Source organism: Condylostylus longicornis, unplaced genomic scaffold (assembly GCF_029603195.1).
Source record: "Condylostylus longicornis isolate FDR11 unplaced genomic scaffold, ASM2960319v2 ptg000125l, whole genome shotgun sequence".
NCBI lineage: Eukaryota > Metazoa > Arthropoda > Insecta > Diptera > Dolichopodidae > Condylostylus > Condylostylus longicornis.
Genome location: NW_026578093.1, coordinates 817,763 through 833,554, shown reverse-complemented (window position 1 = coordinate 833,554; position 15,792 = coordinate 817,763). Strand labels below are relative to the sequence as shown.

General features: G+C 27.8%; 1 pseudogene; it reads right to left on the bottom strand.

Moving 5' to 3' along the window:
- Window positions 1–415: 415 nt before the first annotated feature.
- LOC129614884 (uncharacterized) lies at window positions 416–5,952 on the bottom strand (annotated as a pseudogene).
- Between the last annotated feature and the right edge of the window lie 9,840 nt (window positions 5,953–15,792).

Sequence of the window (15,792 nt, the reverse complement as noted above, 5' to 3'; positions counted from 1 at the left end):
TTGAGAATATTTCTCCCAATAAATTTGCCTTTTCGACGTTAGTAAAAGCAGTAGAATTATCATTTTTAAGTGTGGGTATAGTACAGTTTTTATTCTTTAGGACTTTAGTCAATTTCCAGAAAGGTTTGCAATTTTTCTCCTTTAAGTTACCTATACGGTTAGCAAATTTGTTATTATGTTCCTCAATTATCCTTTCCTTAATTTTGTTATTTAGGTGCAAAGCGCGTGCTTTAAAAATAAAATTTCTTGACCTTTGCCAAGTGCGTCTAAAATTATTTCTTTGACTGATTAATTGCTGAATTTCTATAGAAATTAGATCCCTACTTTCTATTTGAATACCTATCAATTTCTTTCTTTTTTAATGAACTATTTGCAGAATTTATTATTATGTTGGTTAGGTTTTGAACATGGAAATCTATAATTTCAATATTTGGGTCCTGTAAGTTCGACATTCCCTGTAAATTTATTTTGGAAGATAATGTGTTTTTAAATTTTACCCAGTTTGCATTTTTGTAATCGGGACAAAAGTAGGACTTTTCGTTATTGGATTTTGATTTATTTCAAAAACCACAGGTAAGTGATCAGAATTTAGTCGATTTATAACATGAGGAGCGCTAATATAAGATGAATAATTTGTCAAAATTAAATCAATTGTTGAAGGATTACGCCTTAGTGAATGAGGATGGTAAGTGTGTGAATCAGGATATAACAAAGAAAATCTGCTAGAAATTAGTTTATCATTCAAAATTCTTCCCCAAGCATTGTTTCTACTACAATTCCAGCTAGAATGACGAAAGTTGAAATCCCCGAGCACAATAAAACTACCTGAAGTATTATTAAAAGTTTCTACATCGCTTCTATATTTACTACTTAAATTTTTGTTTAAGTTTCCACCCTGAAAATAAGTTGCAAAAATTTTGACATTTGCGTCTTTATTTTTAAGTTCTATTTCTACTGTTTCGAAAATTTTTGTATTAAGTAAAGGAAGAGTTGTATGTTCAATCGATTTATTAACTAATAAAGCGACACCCCCCCCCCCCCCCCCCTCTTCGACCCAGGTCTATCATTTCTGTAAATATAAAATTTATCATTTGTAAAATTATGATTGTCTTTTAGCCATTTTTCACACATAGCAGCAATATGCATATTCTCATTCTCTAAAACATGAAATAATTCAGTTCGTTTATATCTGCTGGCAATGCTTTGTGCATTCCAAAATAAAACATCAATTAAATTATTATGTGCTATTACTGCCATGACAATCGTTACTATTATATACATACTTAAATATTGTCTCAGCGATAACATTAATTTGATCTACTTTACTATTACAATTAACTATATTTGTGAGAAGCTCACTAAAAATTTTTGATATTTCTTCGTATGAAAATAAATTTTTATTGTTATTAATATTATTATTTATGTTATAATTAGAATTATTATTTAATGAAATATTATTGTTATTAGCTACGACACTAGCATATGATTGCCTACCTGAATTAACATAATATGTCGATGTTGAAGATGATGATTAAAAGATGATTTGTTGCGTGAAATATTTGTGGTAGAAGGTTGTTTGTCTCTTATTTTGTTTTTTAGATCAACATAATTTAGTTTGGCAATACAATTTGGGTTGCTGGCTTTATGTGGTTGACCATAATTTGTTCATTTAATTTTTTGATTTTCTGTTGTGTTATTTAATTGAGTACAGTTTTTAGTTTGGTGGTCATCCGCACATAATCCACATTTAGTTATTAAATAGCAATTTTTCGCTTCGTGTCCGAAAGTTTGACAATTATAACAACGTGTATTTCCTCGGTTTGTGTTTTTATAATAATTCCAATTTATAATTGCATAATTGATTGTTTTTGCTCTGATTCGAAGCTCATTTAATTTTATGGTGTTTTTCCTTAGGTAGACAATAAAAGTTTTTTGATTAAAATACCTTGGGTATTTTATCTTCATTTCTTTAACATCCAAGCAATCAATTTTTAACTGCAATAATTCCTCCTTTATCAGTTCACAACTTGTATTATCATCCAGCCCTTTTAGAACAAACTTATACGGAGCATCAGCGGGAATATCATGAGTGAAGAACTTCCATTTATCATCATCTTTTGACGCACTTTTATTTTCATCAATGAGTGTTGAATAAATTTTTTTGTATGTTTCTGTGTTAAGAGCTATAATTTTGACACCAATACTACAATTTTTTAAAAGGTAATCTTTTGTATTAATAGACTTCAGTTTTTTATGAATGTCCAAAGTGGATTTTAAACATACGTTAATAGGTGGTAAACGGACCTTTTTGTCTGCAATATTTGTTTGCTGAGCATCTGGCTCATCATCCATTAATTGGTTTAATGGAGCGAATCGATTTGTGCTGGTCATACTTGATCGTAGTGACTTTGAATTACCCTTGAGTTTTTTCTGATGATTGTTTTCATCATCTATGGATGATGAAGGATCACCAACGTGAATACGCTTAATTTTAATTAGTGTTTATTAAATTAATTTTAATCAAAAATTAACCAATAAACGACACAAATTGAAGCGTATGTAGATACGTACAATTTAAGAAAATTTTTTTTTTTTTAAATATCTTTCAGAGTACTTAGGAATGATGTGCACACTCCTAAGAAAAGAGACAGACTGCAATTCAATATTATAATTTATCTGATTAAGATATTGAATAAATTTGAAATTAGCTTCTCCGGATCTGACACTGTTTTTTAATTGATTTTGAAATTTACTTATATATTCCATTACAATATCTTGATCATTATTGATACGATTAGTTATATTTTCAAATCTTTTTATCATATTATTATTAATTAAGTTTTGAGACTGTTGATTTTTATTTAGAGTATTTTCGTTTTTGATTATGGCTTCAATCTCCTCATTTAATTTTTGAGCATCATTGACATCCATGTTACCAGTAATGCTTTTAACTATTGTGCCTAGGCCGTTTATAAGACCTCTTTTTATTCTAGATGTTGGCATTAATGTTTGAAGTTTGTCTTGTAATTTTTGAAGTTTTAACTTTGTAATACTAAGGGATGGGTTAAATGAGTCTTCTGGTGTTAAAGGTGTATAGAGATTCTTGTAATTTAATTATGTTCCGTTTATATTGATCTAATTTTATTATGTGTAAGAAATTTATGTGATTTTGAATTATTCTAGCTGAACCTAACTGCAGTGGGAGTATACCGTTATTATTTGACAGGTTAAGAATTTTCATTCTCTGGGTTATCATTAGTGGTAGTATTCTGAAATTTAAGTTTCCTTTTTAATTTAGATTTACGAATTTTTTGGTTATTGTAAGTAATTATATTTACTTTATTATTTTTCTTAACCTTACGTTTCTTAAACCTAGGGGTAGTTTTATTTCTTCTATTTTCCTTTCTAAATGCTATTTCGTTTTCAATAATATCAATTGGATTTTCTCTGTTTGCATTTATTTTTTCTATATTTTTAGTACAGATGTAGTCTAGGTAAGCTTTTATAGACGAGTAAAATTCTTTCTGAAATGCATTTAGTTTTTCTAAATAGTCGTGTTCATTACTATCAATAGTCATAAACTGAACACCATCGTTAAATTTAGAAGTTCTGCCATAGAAAACTTCGTATGGAGTCAATTTTGTGGAACTATGAATGGCATTGTTATAAGTTATAATTGCTTCAGTTAAAATGTCTTCATGACTATGTTCCATTTTTGCATACTTGAACTTGTAGAGAATTATCCTATATATTTCAGTTAAGCTAGAGTGAAATCATTCTACTGGAGAATTACTACTAGATTTTTGAAAGGATGTATAATGCAATTTTATATTATATTGATTACCAAAGTCTTTAAATATATTTGCGGTAAATTATGTACCTTGATCACATACAATATTTGATGGGACGCCGTGTAGGCTTATAAAATATTTAATCGATTTAACCATATCTAAATTATTTCGAGAATTGAGAAGGTAAGCTGCGGCGAATTTTGAGAAATTATCAATTGTTGTTAAGTTGGGTCTATTGTTTATAGTGTATACATCAATATGGATTATGTCTAGAGGTTTAGAAGGGGTTTCTGGTTTTTCAAATTATAGTTTTATTGGTTGTCTGTCGTATTTAAGTAATTGGCAGGTTTCACAGTTATTTATAGTTTTAATTATTTTTTGTTTCATAAATGGGAAATAAAATTGCCTTTTTAAATGTGCTAAAGTTTCGTTAATACCTCTATGGTTGTTTTTGTGTAATAATCTAATATTATTCTATCCTGTTCATAATCTTCTTTAATGTCTGTTAAAATTTCAGTACAGCGAATTAGTTTAAATGTTTTACTGTGTGAAAAATGTTGAGAATAAACTGATTGGACTATATTAAATGTTTCATCGTCTGTCAAAATTCTGAATGTTTTTCGCAATTTATTTCGAAAGGGAATTTCTAGGGATGTGAACAGTTTTTTATCAGTTTTGTCTAATACGATTTGAAGTTTAAATTCGTTTAAAGGTCTTCCCGAAATAGGAATACCGTCATTATAGTTTTCCTGAGCAGAGTGAATGGTAGAAACATTTCCTGGCTGCGAAGAGCCAGGAAATATTTGGTCGCCCAAACTATAGCTAAGAGCTCTTTCTCCATTGTGGAGTAATTTGTTTCGGAGTTTGTAAGTGGTCTGCTTGCATAACAGACAGGTAGGTCGCTTCCAATTTGGCCCTGTGATAACACAGCACGTATCGCGAAATTACTAGCGTCTGTAGTTAGAATGAAAGGTTTTGAAAAGTCAAGATATTGAAGGATAGGGTCGTTTATGAGTAATGTTTTGACAATTTTCGAAGGCTTTAATATAATTATCACTAAAACTTATTTTTGCTCCTTTTTTCAAACATTTCGTTAATGGTTTAGTTATTTTGGCAAAGTTCTTTATAAATTTATGATAGTACCCTAATAGTCCGAGGAATCCCTCGATTTCTTTTTGTGTTTTTGGAACGGGGTAATTTACTATAGCCTTAACTTTTTCTGGATTTGGTTTTACACCATCGGTAGAAACAATATGTCCCAAGAAAGCGACTTCCTTATGTAAAAACTCGGATTTATCGAGTTGAACCTTCAAATTGAACTGCCGAAGTCTGTCAAAAACCTTTTTTAAACTTTCTTCGTGTTGCTGTAAGGAGGTTGAGTAGATGATTATATCATCTAAGTAGACTACATTATATCATCTTGGAGAACATTATCCATTACGCGTTGAAAGGTTGAAGGGGCATTTTTCAGCCCAAATTAAAATGCCCACCTTTCACTGTGAAGGCCGTTTTTTGTATATCGCTTGAATCCATTTCTATTTGATGGAATCCACTCGCAAGGTCCAAAATTGTAAAATATATACTTTTACCAAGCTTATCCAAAATTTCCGTTATATTTGGCAACGGATACCTATCACTAATGGTCTTCTCGTTAAGCTTGCGGTAATCTATTACCAAACGCCATTTTTGCTTTGCAGATGCGTCCCTTTTCTTGGGTACGATCTAAACCGGAGAACTCCAAGGAGATTAACTAGGTCGAATTATTCCTTGACCAAGCATGTCATTAATTTGTCGTCTAACTTCTTCTTTGTATATGAATGGGTATCTGTATGATTTCGTATGAATGGGAATGTCGTCTGTTGTCGTTATCTTGTGTTTAACCCGGTTAGTAAAAGTTAGAGTTTCATTCTCTTTGTAGAATATATCGTCATATTGTTTACAGATACTTATCAGTAGATTCTTTTCTTCCCTATTAAGATGAGAAGACCTAATTGAATTGGTTATATCAGCAGAAAAAAAAATTGGAAGGACATTCAACATTAAAATTGTTAATTTCGATGAATTCACTAGATTGGTACGGAGTCACTATTAGTGGTTGTTCTTTTTCTTGGTCCAAAACCGGTTTTACCATTTGCTTTCCTTTTGATTCTATTGTTCCCATATAACAAGAAATTTGACTTACGCTTTCTTAATTAAACAAAAATAGTAAAATTTTAGCCCTCATAACACTTAACAAACACTAGTAACACTTTAAACTAAAATATCATAACGGTTTTGCTAATATTTTGTTTTTTTTTTTATTGAATTGTTTGTAGATAAAGGTGTCAAATGTGTACTTGACCCTTTTATGAAATAAACTTTTTTCTCTTTTTATTTGAATTTTGTTGGGAATCAAACATTTATATTGTATGTTAAGTGAGCTTAACGCCTTTATTTAATAAAGAAAAGATTAAAATCTGTACTTAACTCTTTTTTTTATTGTCTAAATACCGTAAAACTTAATATTTCGAAAAACGGGTTTTTGTAAAAGATGCGTAACATTTTGAAAAGACCAAAGCTGTCAAAAAACGATTTTTGAGAAAAATGTCACTTGACTCCTTATTCTTCTAACCCCTTCATATGTACATACATATATCAATCAGGCCACAAGCTGAAATTATTTTCGGAAATTTTTAATCGGCATTAGTTTTGCAATAATTGAAAATTTAATTATATTAAATTAACTTAAATAACTACCAAGAATAAATTATAATCAGAAAAAAAAGAAATTCGTGAATTGCATTAACCTGCCATTGCATAAATTACAACTTGTCACAAGGTGAATCTTACAAATATGGACATACTATGTGTTACTAAATCCATGGAGATAATAGACATGGACAATAAATATAACATTCTAGTGTTGCAGTACAAAAAATATTTCCTGCTTCAAATTGAAAAACAACTTACTTCCCATTTTTAGACTCTATTGAATTACTTCCCTACCAAAAGTTTTCTTCTCCAAAAACATTTAATATTTCTGTGAGTAAGCAGTTTATTGCATTTGTCATTAATCGTTATTTACTCCCATCGTCATGATTATTAATGACGAATAATGACAAAAAAGTTTAATACCAATATAAATATTATATGTAATATGGAAAAATTTAAAATTTAAATTAATAAATTAAAGTAAATTAAAAGTAAAAATATATAAAAAGGAAATACATATTTGAAATATGAAAATGAAATACTGTGATAGTGCAGTTTAAAAAAATGTGACAATTATAAGTATTTGTTTACATAAGTAATATAAAACCTGGGAGACGTTTTTTTCATGACTTTTGTCGGTAACCGCCGTAGGTCATAATTTGCTATTGCAAGAGTTGTTTAATCAACTCTAGTGGGGCCGTCATCGATTTTTAAAGCCATTCATATCTACTGGACGACTTTCATTTGCGGATTTTTATTCAAAGTAATAAAATTAAGATTTAGGAAGTTAAAGTAAATGAAATCCTTTGTTTATTTAAAATGTGAAAATAATTTTATTTAAGACATTTATATATAAAAAAGTATTCGGCATTTGAGCACATTATTTTTTTTTAATTAAATCCTATAAGAAATTAAAATTAATGATTTTTGGAAGAGAAAAACAATTTTGTAAACTATGTTAGAGTTATAAGCCGCGTAAATTCTGTTTCTTTGCCTTACTATCAATATGTATGTAAAATATTTTTACTTTAATTAATTTGTCCAAACTCCAAAGGATTCGAATAGTTTTTAACTGTTTACAAATGAATAATTGTTTCGCTATGGACTACCTTTTCATTTTCGTCATTTAGCATTTCAATAAAAAATAATATTTAACAAAATAATTTAATCATTTATTTCAAAACAGTCACTTTAAATAACGAAAATATTAATACGACGGTTCATTCAAATTTGGCACTGATTTTATTTTTTTACATAATTTTTTTTTTCTTCACTCCTAGGAGGAGCATAGGGCTAGTGCATGATATCATGCCCTAGCTTCATATCGTCATAGAGCTAACTAGGTAGGTGACTAGCCTGCCGTAGTTTTATTTATATTAAATATTTAGGTTTATTAATATTTACTGCTTATTTTTCTTAGTTTTTTAATATCGAATATTATGAATATTTGAAAATTACTTGTATAATATTTATTAGTATAGTTATATAATATTGAATATAATTTTTATAGACCCGAGACCCTTCGGTTAAAGGTCCGGTGCCATAACCACTGCATCAATGGTCATGTTCTTTTTTTACATATTGCAACCCTGAATAAAAAGAGCTCGATTAATGGAGTTATTTAGTTTAGTATGTTTTGAAATGGTTCAAGCCAGTAATAGGAAAGGAATACTCATAGCCAGTGTTCCCGCTTGGAAATTTCAAAAGGTGCAACAAAAAAGGCCAATTTCCAAAAAAAAAAGTACAAAATTTTATTTTTGCAATAACTTTGTGAATTTAGGCTAATAAAATATTAATATTTTTTTATTTTGTTTGCAAGAAAAAATAATGCAATTATTTTCAAAAAAACTTTTATTTTCAAAAAATTATTCAAAAAAGATATTCTTCAAAAATTTTGTTGTTTTCACTTTTCAGTATAGCATGTCAAATTTTCTTTTTGTTTTTTGAAAATTTACTTTATTTATTTCAAAAATCTGGCTTTGCTCTGAAAACTTGACAATTTTAAAGAACATTCTATCTTGTAAATTAACTTACAATTAACTTTGCCTTTTCATATTTATAAAACAAACATTAGTTTTGGAAAGTCGATCGGCCAGCATCAGGTACATATTTAAATTAAATAAAAAGTGTCAATTCAAAATTCGTGCCTCGATGTTTTTGTTAAAAACTCATAAATTATAAACATAATATAAATCGTGTAAATAATGCAGTATTAAAGGGAAATATAACGCGTCGCTTACGTTAATATATTCTTCTGAAAACTAATTTATAAGAATTAAAAAATCATTTTTGTATTATTTCTTAGGTAAATTTAATAGTATAAATCGTCGGTTAAAAAGCAGAAAGCACTAAATGCATTTTTTGAGAATTCGGATTTCATAGATGAATTAAATCAGAAAATAATCTTTGTTGTGGCGAAAAATCATGCAAATCCAGAATGTAGTTTAAAAATCCAGAAATTAAAGAGACCAATCCCATTGCACTAATTGATTAGTTTTTCAATTTTACGATTTTTTCAAATTGACTTTACTCAAAACACAGTTTCCTGACTTAATGCTTTCTGCTTTTTAACCGACGAAATTTTTTTGAGTATAAAAAAAAGAGGAAAATTTAAGTAAAAAAGAGGGAACCACTGGATAGGTTCAAATCGAAAACCAAGGTATCGATGTGTTAAAAAATCGTAGTGAATAATATCGATCTAACAGAAATCGCGTCAAAACCAAATGTAAGAAATTATAAAATATACTATGCACTTATGTATGTATTTTTATTTTTGTAATATTATATTGTTTAGCTTTATAAAACAACATTCGAATTGAACAATCCAAAATGTAAACATAAACCAAATAGGTAAAAAAAATTTAATAAAAATTGTCAAAAATAAATTAAAGGAAACTAATAACAAAATAAAATAACATACATAAATAAAAACAAACAAATAAAGGCAAAGAAAACAGCCGAAAATTATGATGACATTTTTTAAATTAATTTCAGATTAATACACATTTCTTTCAATATTAACATTGCTGCACCTACTTGTAAATTGTTATTATTAATGTAAAAATTAATATATGTATGTATGCTTTCAAATTTCAAAATTTCAAATATCCCGGTGATAGCTATGACATTAATTTCATAATCATAACTTTTTTTTTTTAGAATTCGCTATATTATAAAGTTATCAACGTAATATAATGTTAATACTTCAAAAGATAGTATGTAGTACCAACATAAAAGTGTCTTTCACTAAAGGTAATTTTTTGACACTTAAGTTTTTTTTTTGCTGAAAAATAGATATAACTTAAAAATTCGGCAAAATATTTATTTATTAAATTGATGAATATTTATTCGTTTTTTTTTTAATATTTCTGTTTCAAAACGATTCAAAAAATCTCATATCGAATGCCAAATGATTTTTTCACATGTCTAGTAGTATACAAAATCATCAAATTTGCATGTCACGTCATAGGATGTAAAACTGAAAATTGAAAAAAAAAATACAAGTATCGTTATTTCATGTTATTGTTTTAGTTAATATTTTTATGGGGTTATTATGGTTCTAAAATGATATTATGGCTAATAAAATTATTTCGAGAGAAATGTCAAAATGAGAATGAAAATTGTGGGTTGAAGTAATTTTAGAAATTTTGTTGTGATTTTTAGTTGATAGCTTATTTTATTTTAAGACTATGATAAAGGCTATTGTGAAACAAGTAAAAGTTTTTCAGTCGATATAAATCGACTGAATTTTACCCTGCACCTTGACAATCTGAGTTTAAGAAATTGTTTCAGTCAAGTTTGATGAAAGTTACTTTATTATTTTTCGAAATTGAAAAAGTTGCTCAAGTCATTTCATCAAAACTTTAGGGATATACCGGACCTGGAATTGTAAACACGACTGCCAAATTTCATGAATCTGATTTTATTACTTTTCCAAATATTAAAAACTTGCTTTTGGAGTTGTATGGCAGTTATCTGAAGCTGTAAAGTCATCCCAGCAAAAGTTCCATATATTTTTCCAAATATTGAAAACTTGCTTTTGGAGTTATATGGCAGCTGCATGAGCTTCACGAAGCTTCACGACCTGAAAGTAGACACACGACTGCCAAGTTTGATGAATCTTACTTTATTATTGAATATTTTACATTTTTTTGAATATTTTACATTTTGAAGTTCCACGGCAACTCCCAAATTCTGTCAAGTCATTTCACCAAATCTTTGATGTGTGACCTATAATTGGCTTTTGGAGTTGTATGGCAGCTACTTAACAATTCCATTAAAATTTTCAAAACGTATATAAAATTGTAATTGGATACAACTTTGCAAAATTGGATATTAATATCAGCTGTTAGTTTTTAAAATATTGGAATTTTTTGAAATTTAATATTTAAATTCTAGTTGCTACCGAAACTAACTGGAAGTTCGGATGACACAAAACTAAAATCTCCTAAGAACCAAATAAACATTTTTCTAGATAACAAAAGCTTGTTAGTGTCCTTAAACTTGTAAAGAAGTGTTTAGACGCATTTTCATAATCTTCTGGAATACTTTTACTAATTTAGACAACATACTTATAGTACGGTCGGTTTGTTATTATATTAAAATTTTTTGTTATTATATTAAGTTCCAATTTCTTTTTTAACTTTATATTGGTTCCACCAGTTCTATTTTTCACAAAAATATATTATTATACTACGTGTACCATAATTTCAATTGAAATTTCAATAGTTTTGCTAATGCCATATACATATGAAGGGGTTAGAAGAAGAAGGAGTTAAGTAACATTTTCAATATTTCGAGAAAAACGCATTTTTATATTCTGATTTTAATAACGTTGCAACTTTTTACCTATTGGAAACATAAAATTTTTTTTTTTAGATCTTATATTGTTCTTAAAATACTTTCAAATAGGCTATTTCAAATTTTTGTGAATTTTACGGCAAAAGCGGAATTTACAAAAATATGCAATTAACCCCTTTTTAAACCAACAAAATTTACAAAAAACAAACTGTCGAAGAATTCAAAAGCGTTAATTGAATTTTTGTTGAAATAAAAAAAGAAATTTAATTATAAAATAACAACAAAAAAAAGTTAGTCCTATATATTCATAATAAACCTCACAAACTTAATAAAATATATAATTTTCTTTTAAATTAATTGGAAAAGAAAAAATAAATACATAGGTTTTACAGTATATTAATACTAATATTAAATATAACAAAATTATATATAATATCATAAAAATATTAAATATAATATCTATACATAATATTTATAAAATTACTTAATAAAGCACTTTTTCGATGCAGATATAATATCTACCTGTGAATGTGAGTACGCAAATTAAAAAACAAAAAATGTGAAATAATTTTCTGTTACTTCGTTAATATCATCTTTACGACTATATTTTGATAGAACTATTTACGTTCATTTGGAATGAAAATGAGCTGTTCTTTTAAATTTTTAACATTTCTTCACTAATAGATTAGTGAAGTACATACTAAATTGAGCTTCTTCGGTATGAACGTTGTCCATAGATTTATTTTTTTCTTTTTCTTGGTCCAAAACCGGTTTTACCATTTGCTTTCCTTTTGATTCTATTGTTCCCATATAACAAGAAATTTGACTTACGTTTTCTTAATTAAACAATAATAGTAAAATTTTAGCCCTCATAACACTTAACAAACACTAGTAACACTTTAAACTAAAATATCATAACGGTTTTGCTAATATTTTGTTTTTTTTTTTTATTGAATTGTTTGTAGATAAAAGTGTCAAATGTGTACTTGACCCTTTTATGAATAAACTTTTTTCTCTTTTTATTTGAATTTTGTTGGGAATCAAACATTTATATTGTATGTTAAGTGAGCTTAACGCCTTTATTTAATAAAGAAAAGATTAAAATCTGTACTTAACTCTTTTTTTTATTGTCTAAATACCGTAAAACTTGATATTTCGAAAAACGGATTTTTGTAAAAGATGCGTAACATTTTGAAAAGACTAAAGCTGTCAAAAAACGATTTTTGAGAAAAATGTCACTTGACTCCTTATTCTTCTAACCCCTTTATATGTACATACATATATCAATCAGGCCACAAGCTGAAATTATTTTCGGAAATTTTTAATCGGCATTAGTTTTGCAATAATTGATATATAATTTAATTATTAAAAGATAAAATAATTTAATTATATTAAATTAACTTAAATAACTACCAAGAATAAATTATAATCAGAAAAAAAGGAAATTCGTGAATTGCATTAACCTGCCATTGCATAAATTACAACTTGTCACAAGGTGAATCTTACAAATATGGACATACTATGTGTTACTAAATCCATGGAGATAATAGACATGGACAATAAATATAATATTCTAGTGTTGCAGTACAAAAAATATTTCCTGCTTAAAATTGAAAAACAACTTACTTCCCATTTTTAGACTCTATTGAATTACTTCCCTACCAAAAGTTTTCTTCTCCAAAAACATTTAATATTTCTGTGAGTAAGCAGTTTATTGCATTTGTCATTAATCGTTATTTACTCCCATCGTCATGATTATTAATGACGAATAATGACAAAAAAGTTTAATACCAATATAAATATTATATGTAATATGGAAAAATTTAAAATTTAAATTAATAAATTAAAGTAAATTAAAAGTAAAAATATATAAAAAGGAAATACATATTTGAAATATGAAAATGAAATACTGTGATAGTGCAGTTTAAAAAATGTGACAATTATAAGTATTTGTTTACATAAGTAATATAAAACCTGGGAGACGTTTTTTTCATGACTTTTGTCGGTAACCGCCGTAGGTCATAATTTGCTATTGCAAGAGTTGTTTGATCAACTCTAGTGAGGCCGTCATCTATTTTTAAAGCCATTCATATCTACTGGACAACTTTCATTTGCGGATTTTTTTTCAAAGTAATAAAATTAAGATTTAGGAAGTAAAAGTAAATGAAATCCTTTGTTTATTTAAAATGTGAAAATAGTTTTATTTAAGACATTTATATATAAAAAAGTATTCGGCAGTGGAGCACATTATTTTCACCGACCATATTGTGTAAACAATAGGTAGGTTATGTGATGGCAACAAAATCTGTCGGTCTGTCCGTCTGTCGGTCTGTCGGTCTGTGTGTGCACGCGTGTATCTCAAGTTCGGCTGAACCGATTTTGATGAAATTTTATATGTAAGTTTGTTTCCACCATGGCACGGATCGATCAACTTTTGGTATATATCAGGCCTCGGGAACTGCACTTTTTAGCGGGCCTGTTTTACATTTTTGAACATTTTGAAGAAAATATTCAACCGATTTACTTGAAATTTTATATGTAAGCTCAGCTCGACCGTCCGCAAAAATTCGTATGTTTTGGAAGAAATCAGGCATCGGCAACTAGACATTTACTACGGGCCAAATATACATTTTTGTGTATAAAAAGTGAAATAATCAACCGATTTCATTGAAATTTAATATATGAATTCCCCGTATTAAAACAATGAACATGTAAATTTTTTGGAAAGATCAGGCATCGGCAACCAGACGTTTACTACGGGCCAGAGATACACTTTTGTGTATATAAAGAGAAATAACCAACCGATTTCATTGAAATTTAATATATGAATTACTCATATTAAAGCAATGAACATATAACTTTTTTGGAAAGATCAGGGCTCAAGAACTGATTTGCGGGCCGATTTTACATTTTTCACCATATCCACAGAACAAATTGTTGGAATTTTTTGAAATTTGATATTTGAGTTCTGGTTGTTACCGAAACTAACTGGCGGGCATTTCAGGGAATTCGGGTAGCACGTAGCGAAACTCTACTAAGAGCCAAATTTACATTTTTCTAAGTATGTTAACTATAAGCTTACTAATGTCCTAAAAATTGGAAAGAAGTATTTAACAGACATTTTTATAATATTCTGTAACACTTTCATTTAACTAGACAATACACAATGCGGTCGGTTATGTGCTGATCACATCAGATTTTTTTTTAATTAAATCCTATAAGAAATTAAAATTAATGATTTTTCGAAGAGAAAAACAATTTTGTAAACTTTGTTAGAGTTATAAGCCGCGTAAATTCTTTTTCTTTGCCTTACTATCAATATGTATGAAAAATATTTTTACTTTAATTAATTTGTCCAACTCCAAAGGATTCGAATAGTTTTTAACTGTTTACAAATGAATAATTGTTTCGCTATGGACTACCTTTTCATTTTCGTCATTTAGCATTTCAATAAAAAATAATATTTAACAAAATAATTTAATCATTTATTTCAAAACAGTCACTTTAAATAACAAAAATATTAATACGACGGTTCATTCAAATTTGGCACTCAAGATTTTCTTTTTTTACATATTTTTTTTTTCTTCACTCCTATGAGGAGCCTATGTTCCATGATATCATGCCCTAGCTTCATATCGTCATAGAGCTAACTAGGTAGGTGACTAGCCTGCCGTAGTTTTATTTATATTAAATATTTAGGTTTATTAATATTTACTACTTATTTTTCTTAGTTTTTTAATATCGAATATTATGAATATTTGAAAATTACTTGTATAATATTTATTAGTATAGTTATATAATATTGAATATAATTTTTATAGACCCGAGACCCTTCGGTTAAAGGTCCGGTGCCATAACCACTGCATCAATGGTCATATTCTTTTTTTACATATTGCAACCCTGAATAAAAAGAGCTCGAATAATGGAGTTATTTTTTAGTTTAGAATGTTTTGAAATGGTTCAAGCCAGTAATAGGAAAGGAATACTCATAGCCAGTGTTCCCGCTTGGAAATTTCAAAAGATGCCAAAAAAAGTCCAATTTCCAAAAAAAAAAGTACAAAATTTTATTTTTGCAATTATTTTGTGAATTTAGGCCGAGCTAAATAAAATATTAATATTTTTTTTATTTTGTTTGCAAGAAAAAAAATGCAATTATTTTCAAAAAAACTTTTATTTTCAAAAAATTATTCAAAAAAGATATTCTTCAAAAATATTGTTGTTTTCACTTTTCAGTATAGCATGTCAAATTTTCTTTTTGTTTTTTGAAAATTTACTTTATTTATTTCAAAAATCTGGCTTTGCTCTGAAAACTTGACAATTTTAAAGAACATACTATCTTGTAAATTAACTTACAATTAACTTTGCCTTTTCATATTTATAAAACAAACATTAGTTTTGGAAAGTCGATCGGCCAGCATCAGGTACATATTTAAATTAAATCAAAAATGTCAATTCAAAATTCGGGCCTCGATGTTTTTGTTAAAAACTCATAAATTATAAACATAATATA